A 6,544-nucleotide genomic window follows, 5' to 3' on the forward strand; every position below is an offset into this window, starting at 1 on the left:
TCAGTGGTTAGTTTCTTTCAGTTAAGATGGGAAAATACGTGTTCTTCCACACATCCCACACCCGAGACGATTTTGCTCTCTCTTTCCTGAAAGGCCAGAGCATGTGAGGTTTTATCTTCAATGAGTTGTGAATTGCTTGGTGGGGTTCGTTTCACTTTATCACACTTCACAGAATATTTACTGGAAGCTTCCTACAGGCAGGATTAGGCATTCTATTGCTGTCAAATGTAAGACAATGTGAGGTGTAAGAAAAGCTCTCAACCAAAAACGAGAGCCCTTCACTCTGGCCCCAGCCCCTCAGCAACTTGCTGTGCGAAGCTGGACAAATTAGTTGAGGTCTCTGAGCTTTGTTTCCTCATGTGTCACAGGCAGCTGGATTATGGGCTGTCACAGTCAGTATTATGTAACTCTACCTTATTTAGTTCCTGCAATAGTTGACTTTGCAAATGTTTATCTTGTTCCCATGTGTAAATGAAGAACACCATTTAAACTTGTTTCCTCTTTGAGAGAAGGGACCTCGTCTGCCTTTGTCTTCCGCTGGGTCCCCAGGACCCAGGACAGTACTCACACAGCGCAGACACAGTGAACCAGGGGGGCACAATCCTGTTTACATGGTGTTCACATTCTTCTGGGGAAGACAAAACAGAAGTACAAACTTCCAGTTATAAAATAAATAAGTCATGGGAGTAAGTACAGCATGGGGAATATAGTCAATAATACTGTAAGAACTTTTATGGTAACAGATGGTGACTACACTTACCGTGGTGAGCACTGCATGATGTATATGATTGTCAAACCAGCCACTATGTTGTATACCTGAAACATACTGTATGGTAAAAATACATTATAATAATTTTGTAAGGTGACAGATGCCAACTAGACTTATCGGGATCATTTTGTAACGTATAAAAATATTGAATCATTGATGTACACCTGATACTAACAGGTTCGTTCTTTCTTTTCCTTCCTTCCTTCCTTCTTTCTTTAAATTTACATCCAAGTTAGTTAGCATATAGTGCAATAATGATGTCAGGAGTAGAATCCAGTGATTCATTCTCTGCATATAACACCCAGTGCTCATCCGAACACATCTGCTTAATGCCCCTTGCCCATTTAGCCCATCCCCCCACCCCCAACCCCTCCAGCAACCCTGTTTGCTCTCTATATTTGTCTCTTATGTTTTGTCCCCCTCCCTGTTTTTATATTGTTTTTGCTTCCCTGCCCTTATGTTCATCTGTTTAGTATCTTAAATTCCACATATGAGAGAAGTCATGATATTTTTGTCTTTCCCTAATTTTGTTTAGCATAATACACTCTAGTTCCACCCATGTTGTTGCAAATGGCCAGATTTCATTCTTTTGGATTGCCTAGTAATACTCCATTGTGTGTATATATGTATACACGCACACACACATATATATACATACACACACACACACACACACACACACACATATATATGCTGTATATATGCCACATCTTCTTTATCCATTCATCTGTCAATGGGCATTTGGGCTCTTTCCATACTTAGACTACTGTCAATAATGCTGCTATAAACATTGGGGTGCATGTGCCCCTTCAAAATAGCACACCTGTATCCTTTGGATAAATTCCTAGTAGTGCTATTGCTGGGTCGTAGGGTAGTTCTATTTTTAATTTTTTGAGGAACCTCCATACTGTTTTCCAGAGTGGCTATGCCAGTTTGCATTCCCACCAACAGTGCAAGAGGGTTCCTCTTTCTCCACATCTTCACCAACATCTGTCGTTGTCTGAGTTGTTAATTTTAGCCATTCTGACAGGCGTGAAGTGGTATCTCATTGTAGTTTTGATTTGTACTAATAGGTTTTGTATGTCAATTATACCTCAATAATTTCTTTCAATTAAAGAAATAGAGGCATAAAGTAGTCAAAGAACATTCTTTATGTTTATTTATTTTGAGAGACAGAATGTGATCAGGGGAGGGAGACAGAAAGAGAGAGAAGGAGAGAGAGAATTCCAGGCAGGCCCCATGCTGTCAGCACAGAGCCTGATGTGGGGTTTGATCTCACAAACCATGAGATCATGACCTGAGTGGAAATCAAGAGTTGGGTGCTTAACTGACTGAGGCACCCATGAGTCACCAAAAAGTATTCTTTAGCTGAACCTACATTGAGCAAGTTAAGCTTCCTGGGGATTTTCAGTGGGTTTGTACGGACATGAAATCTTTGTTAAGGGCATAAGTCATGTGAGAATCACATAAGCGTTACTTTGAGGATCTTTGCAGCACACGCTCTTCCAAGTTTGGTAGGAGAGTATTTACTTTCTTAGGGCAAATGGCAATAAAATGAGAATAGTATGAAAAATGGGAATAATAGTATCTATTTCATAGAGTTGTTCTCAGGTGAAAGGGAGTAACTACATGTAAAAGTCTGTCACCAGTGCCTGGGACACAGCAAATGTTATGAAATGGTAGCAGTTGTTTTGCTATCAAAATAGTTACTTGCCCAAATATCCTATTGAAACTGGTTAGCGATTTGCTGGTCACTAAGTCCAACGACTCTCAGATTTCCGTTTCTCTGCAGCACCGAATGAGGTTAATTGAGAAACTTGCTCCCATTTCTGTGGCCACACTGTTTTATAATAGTCTATAGATCTGTTCCTGCTCAGTCCCTGCAGACTGAGCCTTGAGGGTAAGAACCAGGTCACCAGCCCCGGCAATCAGGACAGAGGCCGGCTCATTGTGGTTCTCAGGAATTGCCGAAGGACTGAGAGCACCACCAAGGCAGAGACAGTTCTGCTAGTCTTGTGTCCTGGCCTTGACTTCTCGTTCTCCTCTCCTCAGTAAGCAGAGCTGTACCCTAAGACTCACCTGCAGCCCTCTCATCTCCAACCTGGTTCTCCTGCAAACCTCGTTTTCTCTGAAATCCAATGATCTGTTTAGAGCCTCTCTTCTGAGCTCCTGTAATACAACTTCAGCTGTCGCCTTGATGTCCTGCAGTATCTTAAATTCAACAGGTCTAACTTCAAACTCACAGCCCTTAGGAAATCAATTTTTCCCAGCACTTCCTGGTTTCTGAGAGGGGGACCACCTGTGTTCAGTACCCCGGGCACAAAATCCTGGATTCACTGTGAACTTGTCTTTCTACACTTCCGTCGTCTTATTGCTGTATGAGCTAGGAATCTTTTGGTTGCAAGAAATTTCAACTCAAACTGGCTTAGGCTCTTACATAACTGGGAAATCCAAGGATATCTTGCTTCCACACACAGATGAGTCCAGGAGTTCCAGTCCAAAGTTACAGGGGCTCCTGCTTTTCTACCCCTCAGCTCTGCTTTCCTTTATGTGGGTCCCATTCTCAGGCAAGTTTGCTCCATGTGGCACGATGGCTGTCAGCAAGTCCGGGCTTCCATCACATCCTCCTAGCAACACCAGGGGAAAGAGAGCACCCTGTTGTCAGGTAATACAGAAACCCCACCCCGGATTAGCTTTTATTCTAACTGGATCATGTGCAAATTCCTCAGTTTCTGGGGCTGGGGGCTTGAGGTGGAGGAAGCGATGCTGAGTATCCAGGTCTGGGCCTAGCAGTGGAGTCAATTCATCCAAACCACATGAACAGAGACTGGGGGTGGAGTGGTTGTCTAAGAAACATATGGGTCTGTCACCAGGAACAAAGAGGACTTATGTGGGGGAGGATACCAGCTAAGGAGACACCTGCCACAGTCTGAGAGATGGCAGATGAGGATGAACAGGTAAGTGATGTGGGCACAGAAAACGAAGAGAAGCATCTTAAAGATATCCAGGAGTTAGAACTGACAAACTTGTATGAGGGTGAGAGGGAGGCAGGAATCCAAGATGACACTAATTTCTGGCTTAGGTGATCAGTAGGTGGTAATGTCTTTCCCCAGACCTGGAACATATTTTAAAGGAGGAAAAGTGATGACTGAGTTTACATGTTCAGTTTGAGGTTTATGAATCCTTAGGTAGAGATGTCCAGCAGATGTGGGCTGGAGATGAACGTGGGGTCACCAGCCATAGGTGATGGTAAGTCATGGAAATGGGTGAAAATGAGCCATGATGAATGTAATGTCCACAGTGAGAAGATGGCGAAGACCTAGCCCAGTGAAAACATTTTAAGGAGTGTGCCAAGAGTGGTTAACAGCCTCGAATACTACAGAAGGTATATAAAAACTAAATTGGTCCATCTAATTAGCAACTACAAAATAACTGGTGACTTTGGTGAGTAGTTGCATTCGAATGGTAATGGCACAAGCCAGGATTAAGCAGAATCAAGGATGGGATGGGAGCCGAGGAAGCACAGGCTTAGGGCAAAGGTATTCCTCTGAAGGAGCTTGGCTGTGATGGAAGATGGGCCAGAATATAATGTCTTTCCCCTAAAGCACGCGTTCTTTGTGGTTATCAATCAACACTTAAATTGCTTTTAGTAGCTTTTATTTTAAGCATATGCACATCTGTTCTACATTCTCAACTAGACCAAGTTCTTTTTTTCTTCCTTCCTCCCTCCAACTTTCTTTTTCTTTCTCTTTCTTTCCCTTCCTTCCTTCCTTTTCCTTCCTTCCTTCCTCTTTCTTTCCTCTCCGAGAGCGAGCACACATGCAAGTGGGGGGGACAGAGGGAGAGAGAGAAAATCTTAAGCAGGCTCCGTACTCAGTGCGGAGCCCAACATGGGGCTTGATCTTGTGACTGTGAGATCATGACCTGAGCCAAAATCAAGAGTCAAATGCTCAACCAGCTGAACCACCCAGACTCCTCTAGACTGTATGAACTTCATTAGGACTAAGAATGGTACTCTGCACAGTAAAAATACAATGCTTGTCAATTGATAAAACACGAATTTTGAACTGGAGCAAAGGGTATCCTTACATCAGTAACCTGTCTTGGTGCCAGACTACCCGGTTTTTCTTCCACTCTGGGAAAGAAACGTGCAGCAATTGAGGTGGGGCAAGTCCAGAAGACCTTCTAAAGCTGACACTCTAAAAGTGGGAACATGGTGCCACGGTGCTGGAGTCCCTGGAGGTGCTTGGTATTTTGAGGCTCCCTGTATTTTACGGACATGTGGACTATAAAACAAGGCAAAAGGAGAGGCCTGTTTCACACATTCATCCAGCAGAATAAAGCCTTTATAGTTCATCACAGAATCCTTAATGGTGGTCAGAATCTCTGACCTGCCTCAGCAAGGCCGAGCAATCCCATTTAAGAGATGTTTGTGAGTACTCCACATTAAAAGTTCCAGACTGGACTTGGCTGGTTCCAGTATTGAATAGGAAAAGCAGCACAAAATGGTTCCAGGAGCTAGTGTGACGTCAGGAAAACAGCGTAAACGATAGTCACAAGACCTTGTTCTCTCTGCCTCTGTCATTAGTTGGGTGCCCTTGGGCTAGCTGCTAGGCCTTTCTGAGGCCGTATTCTAATTTGTTATTAGGGGATAATACCTACATTGCCAACCTCATTAAACTTCAGTGAATGGCTCACATAATCATCCTTTCTTTCCTCATTAAGAACTAAAACTTTATATAAAAGCATTGGGTTAACTACAGAGCAGGAATGGTGATTTTTAACCTGTTAAGTACCTACTATATGCTTGGCACTTGGCTTATGCACTGCGTCTCTGTGAGGTACAACTGAAATCACCACTCACTTCTCTGGACATGAGACTCCTCTCCCATTAACACTCACTCCTCTCCCATTAACATTCTCCTCTCCTTGGATCACTGGTGTTTCACATAGCAGATACCAGTTTTAGAACAACAGCTTTTAAAGATCCAGATCTATTAAAACCACTTGGCAGTATTCCCGATGTGCCTGATTGGTGATTAATAGCATCTTCATAATCAGCAAATCCAGATGGCCACGGATCATGTTCTCTGGATCTAAAAATCCCACGTAGTCGAGCACTGGAGCAGATGCAAAAAGAATGATGGAAGTTAAGACGGAAGTACAGATGTGTGAGTTGTGTGCTGGAATTATAGGCACAGGGAGCGGCATGTGTCTCAGCAACACAGGTGAGGTCTGCAAGGAGCTTTCAGAAATAGGAGAGAGGAAAACTTTATCATGAACATGGGGAAAAAATACGCAGTCTCAAGCAGGAAAAACAGGAAAAGCTAAAAGAAAAAAAAACACTGTGCTTCGGTGGTTTTTGAAGGTTATATGAAATATAATTTGGAGATCAAAGTGGGATTTGCAAGATGAATTCAGTATTTAAACCTTCGTCTCTTTGCTGCCCCAGGAAAGTTGTAACATTAGAAAATTAGCGATTGTTCCTATTTTGCTTACATCCATGAAGTGGTTTTCCCAACCATATACTGACGACAGGGATGTACCAATATACATCACAACCAATGTGAGGTTTTGAGAATATTAGTTATAAACAGACTGACTTCAGAGGTCCTCAGTGAGGGACCAAGATGTGCAGTGCTAATGACTCCTCTCCATGCCTGAAGGAGCCACACGGTGCCTTATCAAAAGGGGTTCTGGCTGTGCGTGAGCACGGGACGGGCCTAGGGTATTTTTACTCAGGGCGAAACAGCTGGTAATGTCCGCTTCATTTGA

This window comes from Felis catus, chromosome B4 (assembly GCF_018350175.1).
Source record: "Felis catus isolate Fca126 chromosome B4, F.catus_Fca126_mat1.0, whole genome shotgun sequence".
Lineage (NCBI taxonomy): Eukaryota > Metazoa > Chordata > Mammalia > Carnivora > Felidae > Felis > Felis catus.